Raw genomic sequence first — 14,605 nt, 5'->3', positions numbered from 1 at the left:
AATCTCATAATAATATAACTATAGAATGAAGGGAAAAAAAGAAAAAGAAAAAATAAACTATAGAAAGAAGGAAAGAATTATAGATGATTTAGTATATTAATAAAGATTAATCTCCCAATAATATACTAAAAACAATATATTTTGAGTTTTTTTTTTCTTTCTTTCTTATAGTGGAATATAAAAAAATATTAGAAATCTAATCTTAAAAATCTAAGATTAAGAAAAACGTTATAGAACTTAATTTATTTAAATTTTCTAAATAGTTAAATAAAATTAATTTTTATTTGTTCAAATTAAGAAATCGTGTTTTATAGTGGGTAGGCACGAGCACGGCCCGTTATTGACCGGGCATGAGCACGGCTCGACAAGATATGAGCTCGGGCCATGGGCCGGGCCGGGCTTAATGTTTAAGTAAATGGGCCGGCACGAGCCCGGCATGATACTAAATGGGCCAGCCCAAGCACGGCACGAAGCACGACTAGGCCCGCTTAAAATGGGCCGGGCCGGCCCGTTTGCCACCTCTATTTCAAGCTTAGTACTCTGCTCCTTATTCTTCTCCTCCACCTCAGCCTCTTCTCCCTCACCGTCACCGTCCTCTTCTCCGCCTCGATTGGTGCCTTTGGCTCAGTGACTTGGTGTTCCGGTACTCCAAAAGCAGCGTCGTTTGGGTCCATGTCTTGAAATAGAAGACCCCCGTCGTCTACAGGCATTGCTACCCAGCTTTTCTTCTTCCCTCGTCCTTTCACTCACACTCTTGGCTTCGCCGCTCACCCTGTTGAATCTAACCGCCAGGTGAGAATAGTATTTTCTCTCTGAGTGTTTGAATCAATAATGATGGCACCACAGTACTAGTAATTAATTTTTGATCGATCAATCCCTTTGTGGTTCATGTTTGCGGAATTCAGATTCTGGGTTTTACCGTTTGGGTTGTAAAGATCGAGTTTGGAATCGATTTGGTTGTTTCAAATTGTTTTGGTATCTTCAAAAGTTGCGTATTTCTAAGAATAGTTTTTTCTTGTTGCAGACTAAGAGAACGAAGGAGAAGGTATAGTCAGAACATACGGTACGGTCTAAATGCTTTTGTTCTGTTCTATGTGATGGCTTGTATATAATTTGAGATTTACCAACCCAGTTAAGGAGTGATGACCAACATAAGGTATCTTATTAAAAACTGATATGCAGGACTGATCACTCATTCAAGAATCAGATTTGGAGTTACGAAAGCTTAAGTGATCTTTTTGAGCAAATGAGGCAGATTAGGTACTTTCTTGCTAAACCATATTCTTATTCACTTTTCGTCTTTCGATTTTGACCGGTTTCATGTCCGTTTGCTTTATTGTCCTGAAAATTATATCAATGTTTTTTGCAGGTTAGGGATTTGGGGAAACCTAATTGGGTTGTACAAGTTTGCTGCCATATTACTCATTCTATCAGTTTGTGTGTAAGGTTGAACAAGTCGCGACCACGAAACTAGTCAAGGTATCTGAATTGGGTTATCAATTGAGAGTAATTTGAGGTTTTGTTAGTTTAATTTAGTATGGGTTTAGAGCTTGCTGATATAATTTGATTTGATTCTTAGTTATTGTTGATTGATTATGAAAATGTTTGTCTTTCCCTTTCTATAGGGAGAAAACAAGGCAAAGACTTCATATTGGGGTGGTTACTAATATCTGGGATATATAAAGTGTAAATCTTGCCAGACAAGATGAGTAAACAACTACACTAGAATTATTTGAAAAGATGTTGGTACCTTTTGTCATCTTTGTTTATCTTTTCTTTTGCTTTCATAGGTATATTAATGTGTTCACTGAGTTATTGGGTTGATCGTTCAATGTTTATGTTTTGAACAGTGAGAATGCTCAGGGAAGAACTATAGCTTCTGCAAGAGCCTGCACAAAGGTACTTGTTGTATTCATATCCTGATACAGTTGGATAAGTGTTCATTTTGAAGTAAGGAATTCATTCATTGCATGACGTTTGATATTAAAATTCTATTAGTTAGATACCATTATACATCATAAGTGGGTTCGATAGCTAGGTGCCATTTGATTGTGCTCTGAATTGTCTAGTCATTTGATTCATCATCATCTATTATATTCAAACATGTTCCTTTACATTGTTTTCCTTTTTTTTTGAATGATATTATGCACATAAATCCGTACACTAACCTTCCTTTCTTCTGCCTAGAGTTATCTTCGCTCCTGTCTTAGCACAATACCAGCTGAGGCTGCCTATTGGAAGGTATTCATCAGAGTTTGCTTTTGTTTTCATACAATGGTTTGTTTGCTGGCCTATGATTTTAAAATGCAGTACATTTTATCATGTCAAGAATCCAGAGCTTGCCACGTTCTCTTTGATGTTTTATTCACTATTGGTCAGAAGCTTTGCTGCAGTTTTTATTGAATAATTTGCTTATGTGTTTTCATGTTTACTAGCTATTATTTGGGGGGTGTGTGTGTGTGTATATAGCTATTCTTTTGTAATTTTCCATATTGCTAATTTGCTAATCAGTTAATCTGGTTAAGTATATAGGAATTCCTTTGTTAATCATTGTGGATGTTTTGTTAAATATTATGAGTTCCAACAAAATTTATAATGTTACTGGTAATTGGTCCTTTGTTAGTGTGCTCGCACTTTCATAGTTTACATTTGGTTATTGGTTACTTGCTAATTCACTTGTCAGGCATCATTGTTATGAAAATTTATCATTCACTGAAATTCAATAGTGGTTGTTAATTATCACCATGTGGATTTTGAAATGTCTGTGTCAATAGGCAAGTCTCAATAGTACTAATTAAGAAAACCCAAAATCCCTACAAAACCCTACACCGAAATGGGATACCCTTTTAGGGCCCAAATCTTGCTGTGCTAGCTTTCATGAGTTTCACTCTCTATTAGTGGTATATTCTTGATCAAATCTTATTTTATCTTGCAGTTGTTTTGGAGCAACTTATATTCTGTTTCATTCTCATAATACTTTTTCTATGAGAGAACTTGTCAAGACTTCCATCACTTTTTTTACTCCATGAACAAGATGAATTTTTCATTGTGAATGCTTGATAGTCTAAAAGATATGGTCTAAAATATTTTGGTTAACTGTGCCGTATATGTCTTTAATGGTTGGAATGTTACTAATGAAAGTTCTGTAGTTCTCTATTTGATGCTCATCTTTGTCCCATCTCTTGTCGGAAACATACAATGGGTTTAGACTTCAATACCTCCATTTCGTTCTTCTATCTGCAGTTTCTCTTTTTTTTTTTGTTACTTTCAATCTTTTTTTGAATCTATAGTTAGGCTTATCAAATACCTTGCATTCTATGAGGTAATCATTGTGTTTACTACATTTTTTCATTCATTGATGATCTGTCTTTTTTACGTATTTGTGTTCGTTGTTAGCATTTCAAACATTTCATGAATTCTCTCACCCTTTCTTAAGAGCTGTGTGCTTGGCATTTTTTTTCCTTAATTGATTTTTGTAAACTGCATCTATTCTTATTAGAAGCTTACTGATTTGTATAATGGTTAGTGCTTGAAGTGATCATAACATGCTACTTATGCTTGCAAGGATAATAAGGTGTTGCCATAAAGCCAATAATTATACAGCATGTATTTTTTTCTAATTAGGATTGCAGATCTCACAAAACAATCCTAAAGATTGTTTCCTGCATGTGGTAATGGTGGAAATCATTGTATTTATATTGTGATTTATGGACTTTGCTGGTTTTGGTTTCATGTGCACTTTCTGTTAAATGGCTGTTAATTTCCTGCATGTTTGTTTTCTTCTTTCACTGCTCTTTCTTCACATTCCCATGCAGTTTTTATTATCTTTCTTCTGCAACAGTTAAATCATGTTGTGCCTAATGCAGACATTGTCAAATTTCATCAAATCACTAAACAAGTTGGATCTTGCAGGCCAATTGTGGGAGTGAGACATTCCAGGTTTTGTTGAAGCCAGAAGCAGTTGAAGACTAAGAGCTATCGAAAATAGGAATGTTTTTTATTATTGTGTAGCTAACTAGGAATAATGCTCTTGTTTAGTGCATTATCTAGTTACTTAAATGTATGAATGCTTGAATAATGGTACTTGAATGATATGGATTAGAGTACTGTTTATATGGTAATCTATCAAGCATTATTCTGGACAAACATTTATATTGATATTCTTCTTGTTGTCCAAGGTTCAGTCATACAATACAATGCAAAATAATGTGTTGTATAACTGTAAAAGAGTTCAAAATTAAGGCTTATCCTACAACAGTTATTGGATATATGTTAGCCAATTCGATTACAATATTCACACCACAGTTAATCAAATATAGTTGTTGTGTGAACTAACAACCAACAACAGAAAATAACAAAATTCTGTTGTGTGAGATTCATAACACACAACAGAAATAAAATTATCCCTGTTGTCTGAATCATCAACAGACAAGAGATATAATTTCATTGTCGTTGTCTGTTACTTATCTCAGACAACAAAGAACAAATTATATCTGTTGTGTGTTATGTATCTCAGACAACAAATAAACAATATAGCTGTTGTGCGTTATGAATCTTAGACAACAAAGAAATCACCATTGTTGTGTGTTATGAATCCTAGACAACAGCTAAATTTCATTTTATGTTGTCTGAATGGCCATGTCAATGCCGAGGCATCCCCGCGCATGCCATGCCAGGCACATGCCTGCGCAGAATTCGCGCAACAGAAATAATTATATGTTGAGGAAATGAATACTGCACAACAGTGAAATCACCGTTGTGTGATTTTTCAATCACACAACACTCTTTTAGACCACAGTGAGGCTGATCATCACACAACACAAAATGTCTGTTGTCTGATTAACTTATTGTAGTAGTGTCCGGTTATTACCTACAAAATAAATAAAAATTGATCAATTACATAATAATTGACTTGAGAATTAACTAATTTTTAGTGTTTAAATACAATTACATGCATAGAAATACGTGTAATCAGTTTTCCTTTGGCATAACCTTAACTTCTAATCTTTCCTTTTCTCTTTATATTGATTAAACTGTTTCTTTAACAAAAACCTACATATATCAATTCAGGGTGCTTTCAACTAGTTTGGATTATTGTCGTTGCGTTGTGCAACAAGAAAAGGAGAGAAGGTAAATATACAACATCTCTTTTAATGGATATTCAATTTCTCAATTGCTTGATTAATCGCTTTGCTACGTGACAGTTGATTGTTTGATTAAAATAATGTTCTTTTAGACTATGCATATTAGTCATAGAAGAAGTATTAGTTAATTATGTCAATTTTTATCAACTTACATTAAGTGTATAACGTGCATAACAATTTTTTTTTTTTTAATTTCATTTACTCTACCGAAGATGTCAGTTGATAAATCATGGATGAAGTTAGGACGGTCAAATCCGGAGTATTTTGATGGAGTCGCAAATTTCATTGATTATGTAACAAGGCATGTCAAAGACAGTGATGGAAGAATCTATTGTCCATGCAAAAATGTCAAAATGGAGATAGAGAAGTTCCAACAGAAGTACACAGGCATCTTATGTACAAGGGTATTCTGCAAAGCTATATAGTATGGTATAAACATGGGGAAAAGGAAGATAATGATAGTGGTGAGAGTGGTGATAGTGACACTGATGGTGATGGTATAATGAGGCTGCCAAGTGATTATTATTACAAATTGTAATGCAGTTGATGTTGATCATATCATGAGTATTGTAGTTATGTGGAATGCTGAAATTGATATATATATGGTCTTGAGCAGGTGTGTTTGTATGAGCATACTTATTTCTTGATTCTATATTAGTTGTTTTGTTTAGACCTAATGGAATGGATATTTACCTATATATTTCAGTGCACACTTCAACTATTTTTTAGAATGTCTTTGGTTCAACATGTATATAACACTCAGGTACATGTTCTAACCTTTTGCGTCACTGCTCTATGTGTAACTGATTTATTAGGTTTTGTTTATAATTTGTGGAAACAATCTTGGTTGCTTATTGAATTTAAATTTCTATTTTACAATGTTGGTTAAAGTACAGCGCGAGCGCTCCCAGTCAGAAATGGAAACAAAAGCTAGTTGCGTCAAAAGGAGCCAGCGCAAGTGTAAATTCTGCTTCAAGCTAAGTAACTGCTGTAGAGGCTGCATTTAATAGGTGAGTAACCTCCTCCTTAGTGCCACTAGGAACCAAACTTTCCTCTACTGAAGAAAGCAGTACTACAAGAAGAAGCACAAACATGGAGGGGGAACGGCCGATGTGCTCAACCCAATAATAATAAGGCTAGGACTGAGTTCATCTAGCCACCTGTTGGTATACATATACCTCCCAGGCACAAGTACCGGAAGCACAAGGCTCGTCTAGCCACCACAAAGCAAGGAAAGAACTCCCTGCTAGGGGTCCCGATACCCCTCGGGGCGATATCGGGAACCCCAAACGTCTCACACAGAAGGAAATGAAACCAAGCTCCCACGAACTTGCTACATCAAAGTCATCTCCAACGACCGAAAGAGGTAACTGTTTACTATCGCTTTCCATTATCATTATCTTATAATGATACTAACTTAGGCATCAGAGCGTTGAAGGCCGGCACACCCGGTCTTTCCTCTGACCTTTGTTTGTCTTACAGATAAGCGAGATCAATAGAATAGTAGCTGACCGAGACATCTCATGATTTAGCTGGATCAGACCCTTCCCGAGACAACTGAAACACCAACCAACAGATGAGCATACGATTCCAAAATTGGTCAGAAGGCCACACTTGCATCAGTCTCTAGCCATCCTCTTGCAGTGAAACTCCAATTCCATAGAGATAGCTTTCTCGAACATATGAGCTGTGAGAGGTAAAGTTCAAGTAAATAAACAAGTAAGCTAGATTGTGCCTCTTCCATGCCAATTGTAAAGGCAAATCAGCTATTTGTAAACATGTTTATTAAAGCCGTGTCTAAGAAGGCGTGTTTACTCACCTATCAAGTTGGGCATTGGAGAGCTTACAATTAGACTCAATAACTTTTCTTGTTTTAATTGTGCCAAAATATACATGTATCTTTTGAGTGATATGTTGGATTTTCCTTGGCAAAGGGTCTTGAGTATTGTTCATAAAAACGAGTATCCAAACATAAAACTCGTTCATTTCATTACTCCATTTTAATTTTTTTTTTGAATAAAAATGATAACTTTATTATCAAACCGATAATGTTACAAAAAAAAATTGTCATGAAATGGCTCGTAAATATTAGTTCTCCACACATAATGACTCGTAAATATTAGCTGAAGTAAAATTGTAGTGAAATTTTGATTTATTGGTGTTGGTATAGAGTTGTAGTACTCATCAGTTTGATATGATTGCGTTGTTAGTAGCTGAGGTCTTGAGATTCTAATGGAGTTTTCGACATTGCGTTTTGATTACATTATGAGTATCCACTGTGGGGATTGCCCGAAGGAAGCAGTGAGAGGTTAAAGGCTAAACATGAGGTCCACCTCAGGTCTGCACGTAAACTACAAGAATTATGTTTTAAAAATGGAGGAATATATATCAAGCTCAGTCAACATATTGAACAACTGGTATGGTTTCGATTGCTATGCATGGAGAAGGTTTATTTTACGTTTCGTATGAGCTTTGTAGAGCCAGGTAAATTTTCGACTAAAAAAGTATTGAGTGATTAATTTTTTTTTTTTATGTTCGTTCATTTTTGTACAGGAATACTTGGTACCAGAAGAGTATGTCCGGACAATGAGAGAGTCTATGTTGAATAAATGTCCAGTTTCTTCCTATGAACAAGTGTGCGAAGTCATCGAGAAAGAGCTTGGAGATAAACCGGATAATGTAAGTGTTTGATTAATTTTTAAAGAGGTTTTTTCTTTGCTCTGGATTGGTGAGTGCTAGTACTTATTGGAGAGATAGAACGCTGGTGTACTGAGCTAAGCTTTTTTAATGCAGATATTTTTCTGAATTTGATCCTGTTCCAATAGCAAGTGCTAGCTTCTCTTGCACAAGTCCATGTTGCTCGCGCACATAATGGCCAAAAAGTTGCTGTGAAGGTTCAGTAGTCAAATTTCAACTTGAATAATGTTTTATTTTTTTTTTATTTTTTTTACTGCTAGGTGCAATCAAGTAGTATCTCACATGCATAGAAACTTCAAAACATGCATGCTTCTTATAAGAGACTAAGAGTTTATTTCTTTTCATACATTTCACTAATCAGGTTCAGCATACTCACATGACAGATACTACAGCTGCAGATTGTGCTACTGTAGATGTGATTGTGAACACCCTGCACCGGGTTTTCCCTATGCCAACAAACCCATCAGATGACAGACTTTGACCGTCGTCTGATATGAAGAAAATTTGTCGTCTATTAAGCTGATATCTAATTGACGTTTAGACGACGATTAATGCCCGACGTTAGAAGGTGACTCAGACGACAGTCACCAAAAATATTTATGTCATCTGAATGTGGCCAGATATGCACAAAATGGTAGTATATGTGGTTAAATATGATATAGAACAATAGTCAATTGTTGTTGTTGTTTAACTTTAGCAACAGACTTTAATAATTTTCTATTGTCTGAAAAAATATGAGACAACAATAAAGTGTCGACTGAATGTGTAGAATTTAGAAGTTTATTTTCAAAATCTGTTGTGTGAACTTCATTGACACAACATTTTCTTTCATTTATCTAGTGTGTCTATTATACTAAAAGGACTTTTAATTGTCCTCTGATTGTGTAGGTGCTTGAAATCTCTTTGTTATTTCTGATGTGTGTACTTTTTTCAAACCACAGTTGTTTATAACATTCTATTGTTTGATATTGTTTAAAAAGACATTTATATGTCGTTTGAATATGGAGATAGTTGATGTTTCATTGTTACGTCTGTTGTGTGAAAGTATCATACAGAACAATATTCTGTCGTGGGAATGAGACTAAGACTATAGACTTCCATATTTGTCCGTGGAATCTTCTTGTTTCAGACAACAGTATTTTGATTGAATTCTGTTGTTGGATATTCAATTGTTCCACATTTTTATATTGTGTGATTTGGTTTAAAACCACAGAATTTGGCTTCAATGTGCCATACCAGAACCTGGAAATATACGTACATAAACCACAATATATACCAATACCATTCATTTAGAAACTGGTACCATATATTCATCAAATATCTAGAAATGACTAACAACATATCCACTGCAAAAATGTACTACCATTTCCATATTCCACCAATCTACATCAATTGTTGAAAATAATCAACAAATTAAAATCCATCCAGGCTAAAAGTGACTAATCAGCTGCTAAAGTTAAAATGATCGATAATAGCAAAAGCGGATCATTCAGTTAGGCAAAAAGCCCTCCAATGTCTAGCTATGTAGGCATGATGATGTCAATATGCACAAAAACAGACGACAAACCTCCTAGCACACTACATATCTGGAAAAATGATAACATGCTTCGCCCATTCTGCCTGAACTTAATCAATGTCCTTTTCTGTGTAAATAAAATTTGTCCTTCTTTCCCACTGCAAAAAAAAATAAAAAAATAAAAAAATAAAAAAATAAAAAAATCAAAGCACTATCATATATCCCAATCTCATCCCCAAGAAGCAAGAAGCTGATAATCTTTCGGATTTTCGCCCTATTGCCCTGTCCAACTTTGTCTTTAAGATCATAACTAAAATTCTTGTGGACCGTTTTGAGTAAGGTGGCTGCTCAGATTGTTTCCCCATAGCAAAGTGCTTTCATTGAGGGTCGCTCAATCATTGATTCCATCTCTATCACCTTGGAATGTATTAATCTCCTTGACCATAAGTGTAAGGGAGGGAGTATTGCCCTCAAGTTAGATATCAGGAAAGCCTTTGACACTATTGATTGGTCTTTCTTGCTCAGGGTCCTAACTTCCTTTGGGTTTTCTTCTTGCTTTGTTACCTGGATTCATATTCTTCTGAAATCTGCATATCTCTATGTTCTTATTAACAGACAATTTGCAGGCTACTTTACTTGCTCTAAAGGGGTTCGGCAGGGGGATTCCCTTTCTCCTCTACTATTTTGTCTTGCAGAGGAAGTGCTAAGCCGCGACATTACCAGTTTAGTGGCCCAGAGAAAGATTACAAGTTTCGCAGTTCCAAAGAGGGTTAAACCTCCTTCACATGTTCTCTTCGCGGATGATGTTATGGTTTTTATGCAAGGGAATAGAAGGAGTCTTAGGAGGTTGTTACGTTTTCTTGATGATTATGCTCGTAACTCAGGCCAAGTTATTAATAAAGCCAAGTCATCGGTTTATCTGGGGAACTATGCTTGGGATAGAGCGACCTCTATTCAGCACTTCTTAGGCATCAGAGAGGGTAGTCTGCCATTTACATACCTTGGAGTTCTAGTTTTTCCTGGGCGTCCATGACAGGCTTTCTTCAGAAACATTGCAGACAAAGTACGTTGTAAACTCAGTGCTTGGAAGGGTAGAATGCTCTCCCAGGCTGCCAGATTACAATTGATTTCCTCTGTGATCCAGAGTCTTCTTATATATAGCTTCCAGATCTATGAGTGGCCGAGATCGATTCTTTAAAAGGTTCAAGGTTGGATGAGGAACTTCTTCTGGTCGGGTGATCCTTTGAAAATGGGCTATGTGTTAATTGCTTGATCAACCTGTTGCTTGCCTACAAATGAAGGTGGCCTGGGCCTTAAAAATATCCTTATCCTTAATCAAGCTCTGCTCTTAAAATGTTGTTGGGAGGTGGCTAATGGAATCTCAACGTCAGCCTCCTTCCTATGGGATAGATTTATTGATGCTGGTCTCATTCCTTCAAATGTCTACTGTAAGTCCTCCATTTGGCCTGGTTTGAAGAAGCTCTGGCCAAGTTTAGTTGGCAATGTGCAGTAGTTGATTGGTAATGGCTTCAAAGTCTCATTTTGGAGGGATAATTGGGTTGATACCCCTCTATATCAATTATGCAATATTGATACTTCTCTTCTGCCTTCATTGAATGAGAGGGTCGGTGATTACATAACAAACCATCAGTGGAGTCTTCCCCCCTTGTTCTCTCAGCTATTTCCTCTAGTTGCTGCTAGAATTAAGGAAATTGCTCTTCCAGTTGAAGCAGTGGAGGACCAAGTGATCTGGTCGGATTCATCTTCAGGTAAGCTTCCGACTACCGATGCTTATGACTTCATTTTAGACCATCAACCCGCATTGGATTGGGGCTCAAGAATTTGGCATCCTGCGATTCAGCCTCGAAAAAGTCTTCTTACATGGAAGGTTCTCCATGAACTGGTTCCAGTTGACTCTCTTCTTCAGAGACGTGGTAAATCTCTCTATTCTATGTGCTCCTTCTGTCATTCAAGCACGGAAACGGTCACTCATCTCTTCTTACAACGTACAGTTGTCCTTGATTTTTGGAAATGGTTACTTAGGCTATTTAGACTTCAACCTCCATCACAATTCTCCCTCCCGGCTTTAATTTCCTCTGAGTTTACTGCTAATCTCCATCGTTCAAGAGCTCTACTTTGGAGACTTGTGTTCTATAATTTAGTTTGGTGCATCTGGATGGAACGTAACAGTTTGAGATTTGAAGGCAAGCACTTCTGTATTCTTAATTTCAAACGCAAATTTATTCTTTCCTTAACAGATTCTGCCTCTCTATGCTTTAAACGGTGCAATAGTAATTCCTCCACTCTTCCCATTTTCAATATGTTGGGCTTCTCTCCCTTGAACTTTCGTGCTCTGAAGTTTATTCCGGTCCGCTGGGTTTGTTCTGCCTCACCGTGGTTGAAGGTTAATACAGATGGTTCTTTTATGAGTGCCAATTCTACTGGTTATGGGGGTATTTTCAGAAAGAATCTAGGACTTTTTCAGGGTGCTTTCTCTTCTAAAGTTTTAGTTCCAAGTGTTATTGATGCGGAAGTTCTCGTGGTGATTGAAGCTATTAGAATAGCCTGGGTTAGGAACTGGACTCACATTTGGCTAGAAACTGATTCTACATTGGTCATTCATTATCTCCATCGTCCTCATCTAGTTCCATGGAGATTAAGAGTTAGTTGGTCTAATTGCTTACATTTGATTCGTCAGCTTAATTTTCATGCATCCCATATTTTTAGAGAAGGTAATGTGGTTGCGGATTGCCTTGCTCGCTTTGGTGAATCACATGATGGGTCCTTTCACTACAAAAAAGAATTCAATTGGCTACAGCAAAGGGCCACGGCGCAGATTTGCCGTAGCTAATGGTCCTCCTTTAACGACTGCAATTACTGCCGTCGCGAACTCAAAAATAAGATGCGACGGCTTTGCATCATCGTCGTTTCTATTCTTATCAATTGCGACTGCATATACATGCCGTCGCATGTACTTGTGTCAATTGCGACAGAGCTAACAAGCCGTCGCTTGTTTTAGGCAATAAGATTCGAGTATGAGGGGGAAAAAAGAAAAGAAAAAAAAACGATAAAAGCCAGATCCAGATCTGGTTTCCTCTCTCGTTCTCTTCCTCTCGTCACAGAGCAAACACGCAGATGGGTGATGGCTACGTCGACGTCGATCGCCGTGCTTAGTGGCCTGTGGTTGAGGCGTACCGCGGGTCTCTTTGATGAAGGAGGTGAGCTGCTGCTTGAAATCATCCAATAAGAGGGTTTTGAAACTAGCGAAGGAAGCAGCCATGGAATCGCGTATGGAAGCTTGGATCTCCTCTAGTTTAGCACTAGTTTCCTCACGATGGACTTGCAGCTCATATTCCAGGTGAGAGAGTTCACCAGAAACGTGAGGTTCATCGGAAGCACGCGGATTTCTGGGTTGAAGATATTGGAATTTGGTAAGTTGAATTTCTGGGTTTATTTTTTTCAATCGATCTATCTGGGTTCTCACTCTATCATGGATTTCTGGGTTTTCAATTGAAGTCTCGAGCTTTTAGTCAACTGGTCTTGCTCTTGGACTCTTGGTTCGATTCAAAAATCTTCAAGCTTGGTAAGTTGTTCGCTACCTTTCTCAGTTTCTCTTGGTTCGAATAATGAATGTACGAGTTTTAATGAATGTACCAGTTTTTCCTAATCGATGATTAAAGGTTGGTTTATTTGGATTTGTGGTTTAATTCACAATTTCTTTCAGGTCTTCGGATACTCTAGAATCAATTTCCCAAGCTTGCAACTTTGTGCTTTTTAGCACCATTCTGGCTTCTCATTAGTCACAGACACTTTGCAACTGGATTGGGCTTTGCAGAAAACAGAAGCAGACGAACAAGATTCCACAAGCTTCAGGGCTTCATCCGTCTCAGGTAATTAGATTTAGGGCACACCATGAATTTTAATTCAATCCCAATTATAATAAACCCAATAACTCATTTGATTTGGGATTGCAAAATCTGAGCCAAGCTTACATTTTACCGATTATGAAATTTGGATCATGTTTAATTTTTATTTGTTTCATGGAAATTGCGGGAAGAATTGTTAGAAATGCTTACTTAATTGCTCAATAGCTAAAGTATCGTAATTAGGGCTCAGTTTTACTTTCTCAAATTTCGAAATTTTGGTGCTTTAGTTTTCGTAATTGTTTGATCGAGTGATTGAATTGTGAGATAACTCTTATCATTTATCTAAGAGTTAGTTCTGTTTGCTCCTGCCTTTTGCTCTGACTTTTGCTTAGTTGCCCCCTAAGGAGTGGAAAAAACAGTTTCCTTACACGTAACAAAGTCTTTCTAGGTGTAGAGTTTAGCTGCGGTGTATATATCACCTAACCTCCACCACTTCCCTCCACTATCGTTGTGTAATCCTTCACCAGCATTGCAGAGCAACTTCTTTAAACAGTAATCTGTTGGAAGTTCCTCAGAGCTCAAATTCAAGATAGAACTGACCAATAACTCTTCCACTTGCTATGCGTTTTCTGTAATTGGCTTATGGCTTGCGTTTGGGGTTGGTTAATTAATTGTTTATGTGTCTGTTCAATTTCAGGTATTTGAATAAATATTGTTGTTGCTTCTTAGCTCAAATGAGATTATTTATGCATTATGGTTTGTTTAAATTATGCATTTATGTTTATTGTCGGATTGCATGCAATTTTGTGGCATTTGTTTTTTTTTTTTTGGGGGGGGGGGGGGGGGGGGTGTGTTTCATCATGTTTTTGTTTCTGGGTTAGTTTCCTATATATTAATATGTTTATTTGCATGATGTTCTGCTTGCAGTATATTCCAGTGAGAATATGAAGGCAGGCTAAACAATATTCCAACAATCTGAGCTGCTTCTTATTCAAAAGGAATACAAATTGTATTCTTCTCATCAGTTGTCAGGATTTTCAATTTATCTAAATTCAGGTCAGTAATTCAAACTTGAATGTCCCTGTTTGTGAGAGCTTATTCTGTAAATTCTATATATTTGTGCTGCCTTCACACACTGTTAATTTTAGGTAATACAATTACCTCTTTCCTGATTAAATATAAAAATATAGTTGGATTTACAATTTTAAGCTTCAAGCGTCTTTTTATTTTGTTTCTTTCCTGTGGGACTTGGGTATTGGATGAGTGAAGATATTCGCAACAGCCTCAGGTAGTACAGCGGTATGGTCTTCAAAATTTGACTTCAATGACATGAAAACTCAAGATTTATGTTTGTACTGATGATGGATACTTTGATAGTCTCT

General features: G+C 36.7%; 2 long non-coding RNA genes across 2 annotated transcripts; both read left to right on the top strand.

Moving 5' to 3' along the window:
* The first annotated feature begins 1,118 nt into the window (after positions 1-1,118).
* On the top strand, positions 1,119-2,310 carry LOC112195891. Its single transcript, XR_002934838.2, has 4 exons — positions 1,119-1,260; positions 1,370-1,479; positions 1,851-1,899; positions 2,188-2,310. It is a non-coding gene; the product is annotated as an uncharacterized LOC112195891 (long non-coding RNA).
* Positions 2,311-12,412: 10,102 nt separating this feature from the next.
* On the top strand, positions 12,413-14,283 carry LOC112200842. Its single transcript, XR_002936469.2, has 4 exons — positions 12,413-12,788; positions 12,874-12,940; positions 13,082-13,247; positions 14,151-14,283. It is a non-coding gene; the product is annotated as an uncharacterized LOC112200842 (long non-coding RNA).
* The last annotated feature ends 322 nt before the right edge of the window (positions 14,284-14,605 follow it).

This window comes from Rosa chinensis, chromosome 4 (genome assembly GCF_002994745.2).
Source record: "Rosa chinensis cultivar Old Blush chromosome 4, RchiOBHm-V2, whole genome shotgun sequence".
In the NCBI taxonomy this organism is placed as follows: domain Eukaryota; kingdom Viridiplantae; phylum Streptophyta; class Magnoliopsida; order Rosales; family Rosaceae; genus Rosa; species Rosa chinensis.
This window is presented reverse-complemented; position numbering and strand designations above follow the sequence as displayed.